This window comes from Anser anser, assembly GCF_964211835.1.
Source record: "Anser anser genome assembly, chromosome: 23".
Lineage (NCBI taxonomy): Eukaryota > Metazoa > Chordata > Aves > Anseriformes > Anatidae > Anser > Anser anser.
The window spans coordinates 4602922-4622090 of NC_139744.1; the positions used below are offsets into that span (position 1 = coordinate 4602922).

General features: G+C 54.0%; 1 protein-coding gene and 1 gene segment (V, D, J or C); both read right to left on the minus strand.

The window, feature by feature from the left end:
• LOC310885831 (immunoglobulin heavy variable 3-23-like) overlaps positions 1–18545 on the minus strand; it is a 36661-nt gene extending 18116 nt beyond the window's left edge. Inside the window, exons 1-4 of the V gene segment in view lie at positions 5293–18545; positions 2787–5037; positions 1574–2516; positions 645–818 (exon numbers count right to left, since the gene is read on the minus strand).
• LOC310885820 (M1-specific T cell receptor alpha chain-like) overlaps positions 1–19169 on the minus strand; it is a 373370-nt gene that overhangs the window by 114276 nt on the left and 239925 nt on the right. The gene's annotated exons all lie outside the window — the stretch shown is intronic.

Below are 19169 nucleotides of genomic sequence, written 5' to 3' on the forward strand. Positions count from 1 at the left end.
AGCAGGACAATCACTTCCCTAGTCCTCATGGCCACACTGTTTCTGATGCAGGTCAGGATGCCATTGGCCTTCTTGGCCACAGGGGCACACTGCTGGCTCATGATCAGCTGGCTGTCAGACAAAACCCTCAGGTCCTTTTCTGTCAGGACACTTTCCATCCACTCTTCCCCAAGTCTGAACGGGATTGTTATGACCGTCAATCCCACGGAATGGGGTTGTTAGGACCCAAGAGCAGCACTCGGCACTTCCTTTCATGAGGAAGCCTGTGCATCTCTTCTTGCTGCACTCCAGCTGACCTGGCCATTCGCCCCTGACACTGCTGTTGATTCCATGTGCCCCTAAAGGCCATGTGGGAAAGGGCTGAGCTGAAGGCAATTCTCTGCCCTCTTCAGCAGCTCAATACAGTTCTGCTGCTCCTCCCCGTTCTCTGTGGCAGTGCCACACTTAGAGAAGGCGAGGGGCCCTGGGAGCAGGTTTGTGTAAAAGCTCAGCTGGATTTTCTGTCCCAGTGTGAACAGCACAGAAGTAGTGGGCTGAGTCCTGGGGTACCAGGGCACGCAGGGACAGATAAGCCTTGGACTGGGAATTGTCCCGGGAGGCTGTGGATCGGCCCTTCACCGCTTTTCCGTACTCTTTTGTATTACCAGATGTGTTGATGAAGGACACCCACTCAATCCTGCCACTGGGTGCCTGGCGGTACCACAGCACATGGTAACTTCTGAAGTTGAAGCCGGATCCCTGGCAGGAGAGGTGCACAGAGTCCCCGGCTGCTTGCAGACCTCCACCAGACTCCACCAACCTCCACTGTGCCCACACGCCTGCAGAAAGAGAGCAGAGGGAGTGGGGCAGTTCGTGCTCATGGACAGAAGAGGATGCTAACCAGAAGCCCCAGCAACCCCAGCCCGGCACAGCCTGAGCTGCCAACCCGCTTGTTCCCAAGAAAGACCCTGACTTGGTGAAGGCAATGTGGCTTGGGAGCAAGTTTATGTTTAAGATTGGCTGGATTTCCTGTTGCTGTGTGAACCACACAGAAATAGTGGGCTGAGTCCTGGCGGCGCAGGCCATGCAAAAGCAGAAATGCCACAGACCGGGAATTATTGCGGGAGGCCGTGGCTCTACCTTTTACCCCTGGCAGGTAATGAATGTCTGAAGAATCATAGCTGATGTAAGAGACGCACTCAAGACTGCCACTGGGTGCCTGACGGTACCACCAAAAATAATAGTTGATCAAAGTCAAGGCATATCCCTGGCAGGAGAGGAGTACGGAATCCCCAGGTGCTCGAACACCTCCGCCGGACTCCACAACCCTTGGCTGTGCCCACACCCCTGTGGAAAAAGAGTACATGGAGCCAGACAGTACAATGTTTCCCAGCCGCATGGTTGCTCCCAGCACAGCCTGAGTAGCCAACAGCCTTGCTCCCGACAAAGCCTCCGGCCAGGGGGCACTGCCCCTACTGCTCTCCTCGGGGTCACACGGGGCTGCTCCCAAAGCGTCCCCGACCCCGACAGCCTCCCTCTCCCGCACACACCGGACCCGGACCCGGCCCCGCTGCCCTCCCCGCCCGCCGCTCACCGGCCGGCCCCAAGGCCAAGGCCAAGGCCAGCAGCCGCGGCCCCAGCCCGGCCGCCATCGGGCCCTGCCGCGCCCGGCGGGAGGCGGACAGGAGCAGAGCGGGGCCGCGCTCGGGCCGCTCCTGCCCGCACCACAAGTCGGGCCCTCGCCGGGGCAGCGCCCACCGCTCCGCCCGCCCAGGCCCGGCCCAGCCCGCCCCCCGCGGGGCCGCGGCCCCTTCGGCGGAGGAGGAGGCGGCCGCGGGGCGGGGCGCGGGGCAGCTCGGGGGCGGCGGAGGAGCGCGGCGCCGCGACAGGTGCCTGGTGGTTCCCTCGGATGACCGTCAATCCCACGGAATGGGGTTGTTAGGACCCAAGAGCAGCACTCGGCACTTCCTTTCATGAGGAAGCCTGTGCATCTCTTCTTGCTGCACTCCGGCTGACCTGGCCATTCGCCCCTGACACTGCTGTTGATCCCATGTGCCCCTATACGAAAAGTGGCAAAGAGCTGAGCTGCAGGCAAGTTCTGCCCTCTTCAGCAGCTCAATACAGTTCTGCTGCTCCTCCCTGTTCTCAATGGTAGGGGCACACTTAGAGAAGGTGAGGGGCCCTGGGAGCAGGTTTCTGTTAAAGCTCAGCTGGATTTCCTGTCCCTGTGGGAACTGCACAGAAGTAGTGGGCTGAGTCCTGGGGTAGCAGGGCATGCAGGGACAGAGAAGCCCTGGACTGGGAATTGTCCCGGGAAGCTGTAGCTCTGCCCTCCACCGCTTTGCCATATTCTATTGTGCTACCATAACTGTCAATGAAGGACACCCACTCAAGACTTCCACTGGGTGCCTGACGGTACCACAAGACATAATAATCTCCAAAGCTGAATCCGGATCCCTGGCAGGAGAGATGCACAGAGTCTCCAGGTGCTCGCAGACCTCCACCAGACTCCACCAGACTCAATTCGGCACACACATCTGCAGAAGGAGAGCACAGGGAGTGGGGCAGTGTGTGCCCACGGATGGAGGAGAATGCTCACTAGAAGCTCCAGCGACTCCAGCACAGCACAGACTGAAACGCCAACCCCGTTGCTCCCGACAAAGCCCCTGGCCAGGGGCACTGCCCCGACTGCCCTCCTCGGGGTCACACGGGGCTGCTCCCAAAGCGTCCCCGACCCCGACAGCCTCCCTCTCCCGCACGCCCCGGCCCCGGCCCCGGCCCCGCTGCCCTCCCCGCCCGCCGCTCACCGGCCGGCCCCAAGGCCAAGGCCAAGGCCAGCAGCCGCGGCCCCAGCCCGGCCGCCATCGGGCCCTGCCGCGCCCGGCGGGAGGCGGACAGGAGCAGAGCGGGGCCGCGCTCGGGCCGCTCCTGCCCGCACCACAAGTCGGGCCCTCGCCGGGGCAGCGCCCACCGCTCCGCCCGCCCAGGCCCGGCCCAGCCCGCCCCCCGCGGGGCCGCGGCCCCTTCGGCGGAGGAGGAGGCGGCCGCGGGGCGGGGCGCGGGGCAGCTCGGGGGCAGCGGAGGAGCGCGGCGCCCCGGCAGGTGCCTGGTGGTTCCCTCGGATTACTCGAGTGGCCTGGATGCAGAAAACCCGAGTGGCCTCCGTGCAGAAAACCACCCGCATGCCGCAAGCCCCTGCTCTGGTACAGATCACAACTGCCTCGGAACTGATCACCTGGCCAGGCACATGATAAATCATCTCTAACTCAATCATCCACATTGACCGCCCGCGAAACTAGTGGTTCCTCCACAGCAAACAATTTCAGCAGTTCACCTCTTCTGCACAAAAAAATAGCCCCATTTAGGACCAGACGGAAAAGCTGTCCAGTGTTTAACCATGGAATCATAGAATCATAGAGACCAACAGCTCCTTGCTGCCACCTTCTCTCAGATAGCTGCAGAGAATGATCAGGTCTCCCCTCAGCCTCCTTTTCTCTACACTAAAAAAAAAACAGTTCCCTCAGATGCTGATGATAACGCTTTCTAGTCCCTTCACCAGCTTTGTTGCTCTTTGCACATACTCAAGCAACTCAATATCCTTCTGTGGTGGTTTTACTCGGGTGGGCACCTGAATTCCACCACGGCCGCTCTCTCACTCCCCCTCCTCAAAGAAAAAGGGGGAGAACAAACAACACAAAGGGCCCAAGGTCTGAGATAAGGATGATTTAATTAAAGGTAAAAGGAAGTGGGAAAAAAAAAAGGCCGCACGGAAGCACAGGGAGAGAAAAGCAGTTACTCTACTTAGAATCCACTAGAGATGATCAGCCACATCCTGGGATGCAGGGCCTCAATACACATAGTGATTGTTTGGGAGAACACACGATTCCACAATTAGAGCCCCCGCCTCTCCTTCACCTTAACCACATTTATTGCTGGGTGACATCATATGGCATGGAATAGCCCTTTGGTTGGTTTAGGTCAGCTGCCCCAGTCATGTCCCCTCCTCATCACTTACACACCCCCAGCCTGCTGGCTCTTGGGGGGTTGGAGGGAGTCCTGGTGCTGTTCCACTATTGGGCAGCAAGAGATGAAACGCTGGTGTGACACCAGTGCTCTTCTAGCTCCACATGCAGAGCACAGCACTGTATGGGCTGCTGCAGGGAAAGTTAGCATCCCAGCCAGACCCAGCACACCTCCTTGTAGTGAGGGGACCAAAATGAACACAATATCCGAGATGTGTTGTCACCAGAGCCACATCTTAAAGGACCATTACTTCCCCATTCCTGATGGCCTCACTGTTTCTGATGAGATTGGCCTTCTTGGTAACAGGGGCACACTGCTGGCTCATGTTCAGCTGGCTGTCAAACATAACCCTTAGGTCCTTTTCTGTCAGGACACTTTCCATCCACTCTTCCACAAGCCTGAATGGGATTATTACATCTGTCAATCCCACGGAATGGGGTTGTTAGGACCCAAGAGCAGCACTCGGCACTTCCTTTCATGAGGAAGCCTGTGCATCTCTTCTTGCTGCATTCCAGCTGACCTGGCCATTTGCCCCTGATACTGCTGTTGATCCCATGTGCCCCTACAGGCCATGTGGGAAAGGGCTGAGCTGAAGGCAATTCTCTGCCCTCTTCAGCAGCTCAATACAGTTCTGCTGCTCCTCCCCGTTCTCCATGGCAGCAGTACAGGTAGAAAACACGAGGGGAGCAGGTTTGTGTTAAAGCTCAGCTGGATTTCCTGTCCCTGTGTGAACAGCACAGAAGTAGTGGGCTGAGTCCTGGGGTACCAGGGCACGCAGGGACAGATAAGCCTTGGACTGGGAATTGTCTCGGGAAGCTTCGGCTCGGCCCTCAACCGCTTTGCCATAGTATTTACTACGACTACTTCTGTCAATGAAGGACACCCACTCGAGACTGCCACCGGGTGCCTGACGGTACCAGAAGACATGATAATCTCCAAAGTTGAATCCGGATCCCTGGCAGGAGAGGTGCACGGATTCCCCTGGTACTCGAACACCTCCACCAGACACCACCAGCTTCCATTGAGCACACACACCTACAGAAGAAGAGCAGAGGGAGTGGGGCAGTGTGTGCCCACGAGTGGAGACAGAAGTTCCCCAGCCACCTCAGCACCGCCAGCTGAGCACAGCCTGATCCGCCAGCTTGACAGATAGAAAGCCGCCAACAACCGTCCTCGGGGCTCAGACAGGGCTGCTCCCAAAGCGTCCCCGACCCCGACAGCCTCCCTCTCCCGCACACACCGGACCCGGACCCGGACCCGGCCCCGCTGCCCGCCCCGCCCGCCGCTCACCGGCCGGCCCCAAGGCCAAGGCCAAGGCCAGCAGCCGCGGCCCCAGCCCGGCCGCCATCGGGCCCTGCCGCGCCCGGCGGGAGGCGGACAGGAGCAGAGCGGGGCCGCGCTCGGGCCGCTCCTGCCCGCACCACAAGTCGGGCCCTCGCCGGGGCAGCGCCCACCGCTCCGCCCGCCCAGGCCCGGCCCAGCCCGCCCCCCGCGGGGCCGCGGCCCCTTCGGCGGAGGAGGAGGCGGCCGCGGGGCGGGGCGCGGGGCAGCTCGGGGGCGGCGGAGGAGCGCGGCGCCCCGGCAGCCGGAGGGAGGGAGGCTCCTGGCCCTGGCCTCCCGGCGCTGCCCCGGCCTTGAACCCCGCGCAGCCCGGCAGGAGGGACCCGGCAGTGCCGCGCCGGGGCCACACCGAAAAGGTGCTCGGCCGCTCGCTGTCTGCTGTGCCCACGAGAGCCGGCAGTGAGAGCCTCCCCTCTGCCATCCTGCAGCTGCAAACACCCGTGCTCAGGAGCTCTTGCTCCACTCGCAGCCTGAGCACTGCCATTAGTGTCAAGGAGGGAGAAAGAGGGAGACAGCCAGGGCATGAAGCGGAGCAAAGCATTTGTGGCCGATAGGTGGACCTCCAATGGGGGGCTGTCGAGCAGGAACTACCGTGGAGGGAGAGATGAGCCAGCAGCCCTGTGAGGGAGTGACTGACACGGGTGCTGAGCAAAGGGCATGGGGTGATGTGACACGGAGGCTTCACAAATCAACAAAAGGGCGCTTAAGCAGAACCACCTTCAGCACTTGCATGTAGCCCAGGAAGTGCCCACAAGGCACCATCAAGGAGAAATCCTGCAAGCCCTTTCTAGGCAGAGGGCATGCTGGGGTGCCTCTCCAAGTGTCATAGGAGAAGGTAGGGCTTAGGATGGAAAAGGCTCTTCAAGAGGGAACTCCATTTGCGGTGTCCTCAAAGCTCAGACTTCATGGGTACGTCACGGCTTAAGTCATGAAACTGTGCAGCTTGATCAGTGCTGCACCATGACAGGACACGACACCTGCTGGTTTCACCCCGAGCTCCAATACGTCGTACTGAACCAGTAGGGACACCACAGACACCCACACACAGAGATAAAGGGGAGCAGAAGAATGCAAGTATTGTACAAACTCAAAGATGATGATGTGTGCTAGCAACTACTTGGAAGATAAGATGAATACAAGCTCAATATGATTTCAATCGCATTGAAAGGGATGAGCATGGGGAGTAGGAGAAGGCAGAAAAGGAGCCGCATGCTCTCAGTGCAGACTTAGACGCACCGTCAGCTGGCCTGTGGACCAACAACCCACTCATCAGATGGGATCCCCGTGAGGCTACCTGGCAGGAAAGTCACAATTCAACCTGGTGCATCTTGAGCATTTTGAGCATGTTCCAGTGGATATTCATACTGGAGGGGTGACTCATGCACATGTTATTTAGATTAAGGCCTTAAAGAATCAGTAAATTGTAAATATCTCTCTAGAAGCAGTACAGATGTAAAACAAACAAACAAACAAACAAACAAACTCTCTCTCCCTCTTTTTTCCCTTCTTTCTTGCATTCTTTCCTGCTTTCTCTTCAACTGTTATATATTTATTTCCTCCCTTTCTGTAGTGGTTTAACCCCGCTGGCAGGTAAGCACCACCAGCCGTTCAATCACACTCCCCCCTCCCTCCTTGGAACAGGAGAGACAATCGAAAAAGAATTAAAATGAAAGCTTGTGGCTTGAGATAGACACAGTTTATTAGAATAGCAAAGGAAAGGTAATAATAGTAATAATAGTACTACTACTACTACTGTGTACGAACAAGTGATGCACAATGCAATTGCTCACCACACGCTGACCGATGCCCAGCCTATCCCTGAGCAGCCGGTGCCCACATCCCCGCCAGCCACCCCATATTAATTGTTCAGCAGGATATCCTATGGTATGGAATGCCCCGTTGGCCAGTCTGGGTCAGCTGTCCAGGTTCTGTCCCCTCCCAGCTCCTGCTGCACCCCAAGCCTGCCCACTTGCAGGAGAGTGTGAGAAGCTGAAAAGTCCTTGGCTTAGTGTAAGCACTGCTCTGCAACAATTAAAACATAAGTGTGTTATCAACATTATTCTCACCCTAAGTCCAAAACACAGCACCCTACCAGACACTTGGAGGAAAATTAACTCTATCCTAGCCAAAACCAGGATACTGGCTCACTTGTAATGAGGGATTTCTTGAGTAGTCCAACAATCTGAAAGAATCCCTGAACACCTCTCTACTGGTGCGTCACACAGGAATTTGGACCTGTGTGCATGCTGGTATCATGAGATGCTATAGTCACTGACAATCAGCCTGCATCCCCAGATGGTGATATGCATGGAAATCACAGAACTGTAGAATCATTAAGGCTGGAAAAGACCCGTAAGATCATCAAGTCCAACCATCAACATCACCTACCAAGTCCTATTATGGATAGGATAAAAAAACATGCCACTTAGTGTCCATCCTGCACCCTGTGGGGCTGCGGCCTCTTTGGCAGAAGAGGAGGGTGCGGGGCAGGGAGCAGGGTGGGGAGGAGCGTGTCACCCAGCAGCCAGAGGCTTCTGGCCATGGCCTCCTCGTGCTGCCCCAGTCTCACACAGCGCGACAAAGACGTTCCTGCTGAGGGGATGGCAGACCTCACAAGGAGGGCTTTAAACTAGAAGGAAGGGGGGGGAAGGAGAGAGGAACCAGAAGCCCTGTGAGGAAGTGACTGATGCAGCTGCTGAGCAAAGAGCATGGCACGATGTGACAGGGAGGATTCACATAATCATCAAAATGGGGCTTAAGCAGGACAATCACTTCCCTAGTCCTCATGGCCACACTGTTTCTGATGCAGATCAAGATGCCATTGGCCCTCTGGGCCACAGGGGCACACTGCTGGCTCATGTTCAGCTGGCTGTCAAACAAAACCCTCAGGTCCTTTTCTGTCAGGACACTTTCCATCCACTATTCCCCAAGTCTGAATGGGATTGTTACATCTGTCAATCCCACGGAATGGGGTTGTTAGGACCCAAGAGCAGCACTCGGCACTTCCTTTCATGAGGAAGCCTGTGCAGCTCTTCTTGCTGCACTCCAGCTGACCTGGCCATTTGCCCCTGACACTGCTGTTGATCCCATGTGCCCCTACAGGCCATGTGGGAAAGGGCTGAGCTGAAGGCAATTCTCTGCCCTCTTCAGCAGCTCAATACAGTTCTGCTGCTCCTCCCTGCTCTCTGTGGGAGTGGCACACCTAGAGAAGGCGAGGGGCCCTGGGAGCAGGTTTCTGTTAAAGCTCAGCTGGATTTCCTGTCCCTGTGAGAACTGCACAGAAGTAGTGGGCTGAGTCCTGGGGGACCAGGGCACGCAGGGACAGAGAAGACTTGGACTGGGAATTGTCCCGGGAAGCTGTGGCTCGGCCCTCCACCACTTTGTCATACTTTATTCCGCTACCATCATAGCGGATGTAGGACACCCACTCGAGACTTCCACCGGGTGCCTGACGGTACCACCAGACAGAATAATCTGCAAATCTGAATCCGGATCCCTGGCAGGAGAGATGCACGGAATCTCCAGGTGCTCGCAGATCTCCGCCAGACTCCACAAGACTCAATTCGGCACACACGCCTGCAGAAGGAGAGCACAGGGAGTGGGGCAGTGTGTGCTCACAGACGGAGGAGGATGCTCTCTAGAAGCTCCAGCAACTCCAGCACAGCACAGCCAGAAACGCCAACCGCCTTGCTCCCGACAAAGCCCCTGGCCAGGGGCACTGCCCCGACTGCCCTCCTCGGGGTCACACGGGGCTGCTCCCAAAGCGTCCCCGACCCCGACAGCCTCCCTCTCCCGCACACACCGGCCCCGGCCCCGGCCCCGCTGCCCTCCCCGCCCGCCGCTCACCGGCCGGCCCCAAGGCCAAGGCCAAGGCCAGCAGCCGCGGCCCCAGCCCGGCCGCCATCGGGCCCTGCCGCGCCCGGCGGGAGGCGGACAGGAGCAGAGCGGGGCCGCGCTCGGGCCGCTCCTGCCCGCACCACAAGTCGGGCCCTCGCCGGGGCAGCGCCCACCGCTCCGCCCGCCCAGGCCCGGCCCAGCCCGCCCCCCGCGGGGCCGCGGCCCCTTCGGCGGAGGAGGAGGCGGCCGCGGGGCGGGGCGCGGGGCAGCCCTGTGAGGGAGTGACTGATACAGGTGCTGAGCAAAGAGTAGTAATTTAAGAGTGAGCAAGTATCAGTAGAAATCAGCACTGGCCACTGTCTGCAATGGCCATTGGTTGCTCTATATAGGAAGAGGTGTCTTATGCTCCCTTACGTTGTGAACGTGGTAGGGGAAAGAGAGGGGAGCACCAAATCACCACTTTATGGTCTGACAGCCACATGTACACACACCCTTCCAGGGTAGTTGGCATGTGGCTGTTCTTATCCATGGGGATTGCCATAAGGGTGAAGATAAAAGAGAGTTTTGCTTGGTTTATAATTATAAATCATGGTGCCACAGGGGGCTTGGACCTGGTTTGCTGTGTGTCAACATGGGAAGTCACATTCTCCCAGTGCCACAATATGGTCTGCCTCATGCTTGAGCTCCAGGCTAAGTCCTACCCCTCATGGAGGGCCTGTAGGGAGTAGAAGGGCCCTAGCCCAGGCCCATACTACCTCATGGGAGGAAAGGGGAAAAATGGGAGGGGGTGGGCACAGGGGACATCCTCTTCCCTGATGTCATGATCTAAAGGGTTACTTGAGCTGCGAGTGTATAGAAATAGGTCAATACAGAAAATCAATCTCAGAAAATATTGACACTCAGAAACTTGCCCAGGAGTGGGGCTAAATAAATAACAGTCTCACTTTGAAGGTCCGTGTCATGGAGTTTGGAGTCAGTCAAGTATCCCCAGTGAGGGTTTGATTTCTTTAGGAAATCTTGTAGGAGAAAGAAGAGTTTGTGCAGCATGGGAAGTTGTTAGACAGAGAAGCTCCATTTTGTATAGAAAATGAGTCATCCTTACATCACAGAGATATAAAAGAGTGTAGTACACCACCTCTTAGAGCAGCCAATAGGTGCTTCTAATTTCTATTTTTCCTCTGAGACAACCAACAGATGATGATTACTTTCTCAGAAGATGACAAATTACTTTCTCAGACTTTCTTATTTCCTTTCAGGTGAAATACACAATAGCAGTTGCCAGTTCCTAACTTCTCAGGATGTCTTCTCCTTTTTCCAGATAATTTTCACTTTTTCAGATGATAAGCTGTTTTTACAGTTCCTTGGTTTTGCCCTTATTGATGGTATCTTCAGGATGTCTCTAGTTTACAGGTATGCAGCTGCGCTACAAAGAGGCCAGCTGTGCTTCTCAAGGATGCTGCTGGTTCACCGACCTGGCAGTTCTCAGGCTGATGTGCATTTTCTTCTGTCAGTATTTTAGCAAACGTTTTCTGACAGTATTTTTCCCATCAGGGATAGGTCACTTTTATGGCTGCTCCAATCACATGAAAGAAGCTGGGAACGTTTTCTTCCCAAGCACAGCAGGAGAGATGGGGCAAGAGCAGCTTCTTGTTGCCGTGGGTAATGCTGAGTCCTGCCTGAGCTCAGGGCTGGCCAAACCAAATTGCCTTTGGGCCCCCAGTGCTACCAGACACAAAGCAGAACCTACCCATCTTCATGTTCATTTTCATCTTTATCTCCATCTCCATGTTCGTCTTCATCTCATCTATTGCTGTCTCCTGGATCTCAGGAGTGGGGACACCTTTTATTAACATATAGATCCTCTCGTTTTGTATGCACACACCAAAACCAAACAAACAAAACCAATGGTTTCTATTGTTTGATTGAGCATTTCTTAGTTTTACTGTGCTTTCTTAAGATTTTCTCTGTGTTTTTACTTTACAAAAAGCTGACTTTATGCTGACTGGGTGGTGGGAGGATCATCATTTGATCATCTGTAGAACAGGGAAGGATACTCAGCTCAGTGATTAGGCATTAGGATGTTTGCCTGCTCTTTGGCAGCTCTGCAAAGAGGTGGAGGATGAGGGTCTGTGGACCATTAGATAGTTGTGGCAAAAGCTGGGAACAAAGCAGAGCCACAGAGACTCTGGTTCTGACCAAAGCTGGATCAGGACCTCTGCCAGAATACTGTCATACTTGTTTGACTGTATGCTGGGGTGTGAGCAGGTGATGATGTGTGAGGTGATGTGCTAGTAGTCTCTGCTGATGGCTCCTGCTGCACTTGGGCTCTGCCTGCAGCCACTGCTGAGAAAGGAGGAGGAGAAGCCAAAGATCACTAGTGATCTTTGAGCTCTGATGACTCTTTTCCCAAAAAAAAAATAAAAATTGAAGAACATTGTTGGTGAGACAGAGCCAGGCCAGAATGTATAGAGGAATGTACCCTGCTGCACATGGGCTCTGCCTTCAGCCTCAGCTGCAAAGAAAAGAAGAATAAAACTCAGAAAATTACTTGCTCACTCAGCAGGAAAGGGGAGAAGAATACAGTTCGCGGATGAACATTTTTTTTGTGAAGAATATATGGACCATGGCCCTGGAGTGACTAACTCAAGTTATATGCCTGGTAATTCCAATGAACACTGGTGTCTTAATTGCCCTATTCATAATTACTTTGAATGCGCAAGGAGTCTGTTAGTGGTAATATAAACCTGCGGTGAAGATCTTGATGAGTATCATTGGCATGGAAAAAAAAAAAACAACAGTGGGTGGGATGTGTTTGAACAAGGGAGCTGAGCTTGGACGAGACACCCATTAAGCTCAGCATCCCTCTGGTGCACAGGGAGATCATTTTACTCTTGTCACCCTGTGATCCCTATGCTGTGAAATCCCTCACAGGAAGGAGCGACAGCTACCTCTTTGCCTTCAGGAGAACCAACCTGACATGGGCTGGGTGGGAATCTGTCTCCTCTGCGATGCATTTCTGAGACAATGCTGGCAGGCCTTTATAGACAGGTGTGAGGAGATGGGCCTGGCTCCAGCATTGACTCCCAGGAGGACCTGGCAGTCTCCAGGGGTGGAAATCCCTGACTGACAGGCACTATCAGGAGCATTGCAGCAGTCTGCTTCTCCTATACATCCCAAGGCACAAGACAGAGGAGACATGCTTGGGGACTGGAAGAGATCTCTGACAGTCTTAAAAGATCCATGAGGTTTCCACTCTGTCCTCCCTTCAGGCACATCTGTCGGCCATGGCAGAGTTAACATTGAACATACCATTAATATGATATGGTTGAATGTTCACAGAAGGCAAAAGAACTCAACATCCTCATCAAGAGGAGCACAGAGGCTGAGAGGAAGAGGCACAGGACTTGGGAGACACCCTGTAGCAGTGGTGTCCAGAAAGGCCAGGGAAGGAGAGGGGAACCCACAGAGTGAAAAGAGATTTCCCAAAGCTAAATGTGAAGAAAGGACAAAGGCAGATCAAAGTGGCCATGAAGCAGCTGAGATTGGGTCTTAAGGAAGGAGAGCAGTTTGGTGGAGGTGGTGTTAATGCGTTGTTTGTATTCACAGAAGAGCTTTGCAAAAGTGTCTTCTGGTATGGAAGAGGAGCCCTCGGGGATCGTGAGGCAAAGAAGCAAAACATTCCAGTCAGTGGCTCCTCGAGGTCTATTTGGTCGTCTGTTGGCAGGAACCTGACACAGCCTGGAAGGCTTGGCATGGACAGTGGCAGTCTGCAGGGCCTGCGGGGTTGTTCCTTCAGTCTGCAGGGCTGTTCCTTCAGGTGTCCCTGAGAGCCGGAGCCTTCAGGTGTCCCAAGAAGTCTTTGGAGCCAGACACAGTGCGGCAGCCAGGTGCAGGCAGGGCAGGCAAGGAACAGGGGAGGTGGTAGAGGAGATGCAGGCATTGAGGAAAGAGACTCGCAAGCATATGGCTGAGGCACATGGGTCAGCAAGGCTGGCTGTCAGGGTGAGGACTTCCTCCATTAATGTGAGCACAGAGGGGAGGAAGGAAAGAAGGAAGGAAGGAAAGGGAAAACAGCTCTGCAGTGTTTGGGAGTGCCCTGAAAATGAACTCTGACCCCTGTGTATAATTTCCAGCCTCTGTTGATTTGCAGATTTCTGCAAGGTGGTAACAGGAGAGAAACCAAGACAATAAGGGAGATACCAAGAAAAGCCAAAGCTCATCTTGAATTGACACTGGTCATTGTGGTGTCAGACAACAAAAAGGCTTTTTTAAATATGTCAATAGCAAGGAAGGTCAAAATAAAACATTGAATGGATACTTGAAGATTGTCACCTTACAAGTAAGGATGAGGAAAAGGTGGAGACATTTAATATTTTTTGTTTGTTTGCCTCAGTTTTTAATATTGATTGTAGAGCTTGGGCTGCCTAGTCCTCTAAGTTGGAGGATGATGACTGGGGGAGCAGTGACTTTCCATTTGTGGTCACTGAAATTATAAGGGACCAGTTGTGTCAGTTGAATGTTCATTATTCCAGGGGGCCTGATGGGATTCACCCCAGAGTACTGAGGGAGTTAGCAGTTACTATAGTTGGAACCCTCTCAACAGTTTAACAAAGGTTTTGGGAATCTGGGGAAGTCCCTTATGACTGGAAGCTAGCCAAAGTTATACCAATCTATGAGAACTGCAGGAGAGAAGACCCAGAAAACTACAGATCTACTAGTCTAACCTCACTACCTGGAAAAATTACTGAGAAGATTATCCCAAGGGCTATGGAAAGACATTTCAAGAACAAAGCTATTATCAGACATAGTCAACAAGGGTTCATGAAGGCAAAGTCATGCCTTAGTAATCTAATATCCTTCTACAATAAGATCATCTACTTAGTGAGTGAAGGGAAGGCAATGGGAGTTATATTTTCATATTTCAGTAAGGCTTTTGATACCATCCCTCATAATATCCTTCTGGATAGATTGTCCAGCTGTGAAATGAACAGGTTCACGCAATGCTGGGTTAAGAACTGGCTCAATGGTAGGGTTGAAAGCCTAGCCACATACCTTCCTGCTACCACAGGCAACGGCTATCTCTTTCAAGTGCCTCCTTCTTGCCTCCCTCCTATTTGCTCCATCTTGTCCCCCCTTGAGACACATCCTTCCCCCGTTCCCATTGGCACAAAGATGGAGCTTTGTGTGTCACCTTGGAAGGCCTCACTTCAAACACTTAAACATTTCCTCCCATTGTGAGCAAAATCCAGCTAAGGTCACACTTAAGCCACCATGGCTGGTTATGTTGGCTTCCACCAGAGCTGCTCTCCAGGGACAGTTCACTGTGCCACCAAACAGACAGCATGAAAAGAGTACTGTGTGCAGATGGACAAACGAGTCTTGAGGTTTGGGATGACCAGCGGTTTTGTGATGGGCAGAGAAACCAGCACAGATGCAGGGACAAAGGAACACCTCTAGACATTCACTGGTGATGCTCCAGAGCAGAAGGATGGTATGAAAAGGAATGAGACTCCTCTCTGCAGCGAACAGAAAGTCTTCCCCAGTCTCCAGCTGATGGAGGTTTTTCACTTGCTGAGGGTTTAGCTGATGCCCAGATGTAGGGTTGAGAAGGGAGTTTCCCTCCCCAGGCTGTTTTGCCTAGCCGGTAAAACCACAAGAGTGATCATATCTCTCAAGAAGAGCCCCATTCCCCAACAGTGGTCATCAGTGTAGGCGGTTGGAAGCAGGTTAGTAGATGCATCTTCTTAATACTGACTCCCAGTCCCAGGTAATTTCATGAGTTCATGTAGCAGCTCTCAATAGCTCTTTGCTGGCCTTATTGATTCCTTCCTCATGACCCTGGACATAGACACAGCTGTAAAAGATATCACAGCATGTTCTTAATAGTACTTGTCCCTGTTACACAGGCCAGGTAGGGAGAGAGCCAGCCCCATGACAAGCCCCAGGTGTCCTTACTGGGCAGGCTCAGCTCAGAGCTCCATGCAAACTGTGACGAGAGGGAGCTGCTCCTCACAGCACCCGCACCTTCCTGTATAAAGCTGCATGCTGCAGGCACCAGTGTGGTTTCAGCGCACACAGGTAGACAGCGCTGTCCTGGAGCTTGGCATCTTGCACGTGGAGAAGCACCTGGGAGTCCTCCACAGAGAGCACAGAGGAGAACCTCCCAGAATCCTCATGAAACTTGTACGTGCTCACCTGCAGCAAGAACTGAGGGGACTGATTCGGGCGCTGCTGATACCAGAAGATGTAGAAAGTAGAGAAGCTGGTGGAGAAATTGCAGTGCAGAGTTGCGTTGTGTCCCACCTGGATGGCAGTTTCTTGTGCAAACTGCAGCACAGAGTCCTTCTGTGCATGACCTGCAAAGCCAGAACAGCATTTCAGCACTGCTTGAAGGTCTGTCTGTTCTCCTCCTCTCTCTCCTGTGTCTATCATTTCACCAACTTACTCATTGTCTCCACTCTCCATCTCCCTTTTCATGGGCTGTAAAATGCTGAGCTAAATACACAAGCACTCTTCTTTCTGCAGATGCTATTCAATTCCCACACCCAAGTCTGTCAGCTTACAGACTTTTTAGCAGTATCTCACCAGGCTTTGAGTCTATCTGTTCTCTCTGTCCCTCAGCTCTATTAACACTTTGTCTCTCTTCCTGCAGCACAAGAGATGAGCCATTCCTGCCCTTCCTCACTTCATCATTACTTACTGCAATGTTTACTCCATAACTTCACCTGACCTGATATGTCCTTGCTTTGTCCTCGTGCAGCATCTCTGTTCTTGTATGGTCTTAGCCTTCTTTCCAAGTCTACAGAGGATTATGTCCATCTCCACATATGCTGACAGCATTTTGTCGAGGACATCTTAGGAGGGCACAAGCTCCTATCTGCCATTCTGGTCTGTTCCCTAGCAGTGACCTCTCTTTCACCATCCATACCTATGAACAATGCATGTAAGAATGCTAGGCATCTGCAAAGGAAACGTGCAGATGCTCATTCATCCCTGCACACTTATTGCTCCTGACATCTCCCAGACTGTCTCCTGTACTGGTCTGCAGCCCCTGATCTCCCTACAGAAAACACTTGCAGTTCTTCCAGGGAGGCAGGACTCCAATTTCCCCCTCCAGAAATGATGGGATGCCATCTTGTCCCTAGCTTGCCCTCCTGAAAGTCACATCTCACCAAAGTCTGACAGTGCCATCAAGGCTGCCAGAAAAAGCAGGACCATGTCACGCTCTCGCCTTCACAGGGTGCCCACGGAGTGCCTGGAAAGAGGGAGCTCAAGCTTCCTAATTCACTTCCCCCTCTGCCAGCTCAAAGCAGCCTCTAAACCTCAGCACAGAGGGTGGAGCAAAGCTCTCCCCCTGCTGCTCCTTGGGGCACACCTCTGCCACAGCAAGGCTCTCAAGAGAGGGATGGACTAGTGGTTAAAGCAGTCAGAAAGGAATCCAGCCAATCTTTGCTATGTCCCAGGTTCCCTATGGCCAGGGACAGGTTTTCCAGCACTGTGAGCTTCACACTTGTGCAGTTAGCTCACAGCTGCAGGCCTGTGAAGGCTAGGACATTTCACTTGGTCAGCGGTAAGGCAAAAGGACACCAACATGGCCACTGTGTGCTTCCCTCTTTTTGCCCCTTCTGGCAGGTAGGCAGCCCCAGCAAGGGGCAAGGGTCCCCACTAGCCTCCCACTGCAATCCAGAACCCAGCCAGACACAGAGGCCTGCACCCAGCTCTGCTGTTAATGGAGAAGGGATGCCTTCTGCTGCCCTTGTCCTCTTCTTCCCTAGGGGCTGCGTGGATGGAGGTAGGACCAGGCACAGGCAAAGGCGCCTAGACCCAGGTACCCAACTTTCTCTGCCATTCTGGTTATACTTCACCTCTTCCCTGGGCAAGGGGGAAGGCTCTGCAAGGAAATATCTCCATTGATAGTGCGAGCTGCAGAAAGCCCCCCCCAGGTAGAGCCACATTCTCCCTCTGGCAGGGAAGGACGCCCCACCACAGCCCTCTGCTCAGCAGTCAGCACCTCTGCACACACAGACAGGAGTGAATCCTGCTCCAAGGGCACACCTTCAACGGCGCTGACTAGTGCAGCAAACTCCTCAATGCCTCAGTCCTTTGGCAAGATCCAAGGTTCCAAAAGGTGTCACTAGAGGCAGTGTCCAGCACAGACATTTGTGGCATTGCCAGGACGTCATCTCAGCGCCAAAGGTAGAATCATAGAATATCCTAAGTTTGAAGGGACCCATAAGGATCATCGAGTCCAACTCTTGGCACCACACAGGTCTACCCAAGATCGTACGACTAAGAGCATAGTCCAACCACTTCTTAAACTCCGACAGGCTTGGTGCCGTGCCTACATCCCTGCAGAGCCTGTTCCAGTGTGTGACCACCCTCTCAGTGAAGAACCACTTCCTGATATCCAAACTGAACTTTCCCGCAACTTGACTCCATTCCCTTGGGTCCTATTGCTGGTTACCAGAGAGAATAGATTAGCACCTGTCACTCTACTCCCCCTCATAAGGAAGCTGTAGACCACGATGAATTCTCAGCCTCCTCTTTTCCAGGTTGAACAGGCCAGGTGACCTCAGCCGCTCCTCAAATGTCTTTCCCTCTAGGACCTTCACCATCTTTGTAGTCCTTCTCTGGACACTCTCCAATAGTTTCATGTCTTTTTTGTACTTTGGTGCCCAAAACTGCACACAGTACTCGAGGTGAGGTCACACCAGCGCAGAGTACAGTGGGACAATCACTTCCCTCGACCAGCTAGCAAGGCTGTGCTTGAAGTAATGTGCTGGATTTGGGCTTGGGACAAATCCTGTACAACAAGATCTTAAAATGCGACCACTAGAGAAAACTGATTCATTCTATGATTCTACGATCTTTCCTCTACCACCTGGGAACACCACCAAGGTGATCCGCTCTGAAGCAGAATGCGTCCTGCAGTGGAGCAGGGGGATCATGGCCTGCAGGGGTTTTCCTACACCAAGGCAGCTGCCAGGAGCTGGAAGTACTCAGGATGGCTGCTGACGAGGCTTGGGTGGAGCCAGGAGCAACCCCACTCTGTTGTACAAAGGCAGCCCCTGGGGAGCGTGAGGGACCAGGAGTGTGGCAAACAGAGTGGGTAAACAAGGCATGGGACAAAAGACCTCCTGGGGTTCTCATTTCTCTAGGGATGGCTCTTTTTATTCTGGGTACAACTAGCACCCTGTTTCTAACCCCTCTCCTGTTTCCTTCCTCTACCACCTGGGAACATTGCCTTTTAATCAAGTCTGCAGAAATAAGTGAGGAACCCTGTGGTGCAGCATCCCAGAAGTCTGGCTGTGTCCTGATGGGCTGGGATGAGGTATGGTGGTCACTGTATCATACCCCTATCCCTGCCCCTGCCTCACCTGCCCAGCCCCACCCACCCCAGGGCACCGCTTTGACCCCCCCAGCTCTGTACAACAAGCTCCTGAAACGAGACCACTGCAGAAAACGAAGGAAACCCAGCGTGGCTGTTCCGATGCTCCCTCGGGCCCGTGCTGTTTAACTCCGGGCCCTGCAAGGGGACTTCCAAGCACCGGCAGCGCCCCCACGTGGCTCCGGCTGTGGCTGTGCCCCCGCCTCGCCCCCGCCCCACCTGCCCGGCCCCACGCACTGCGGGGCACCCCCTGACCCCCCCAGCTCCGCAGGCCGTTGGCTGCCTTTGCTGCAAGGGCGCGCTGCTGGCTCGTGTGTGGCTGGGTGCCTCCTGCACCCAAAACCCTTTCCTGAGGCTCTGCTTCCTCGGCAGCCAGCCCCCACCCCGCATTACTCTGGGGGTGCTTCCTGCCCAAGAGGAAAATCCTTTTCTTTGCTCCTTTGCACCATCCTGAGGCTCTGGTCAGCCCCCTTCTCCAGCCTTCCTGCATTCTCCGAAGCCCCCTTGTGACCTACGCTGTCACCACCTGTGTGCCCCAGTTGGGGACCATGCACAAACTGGCCAAGGGTGCCCTCCTTCCGACTGCTCGTGGCCTTAATGA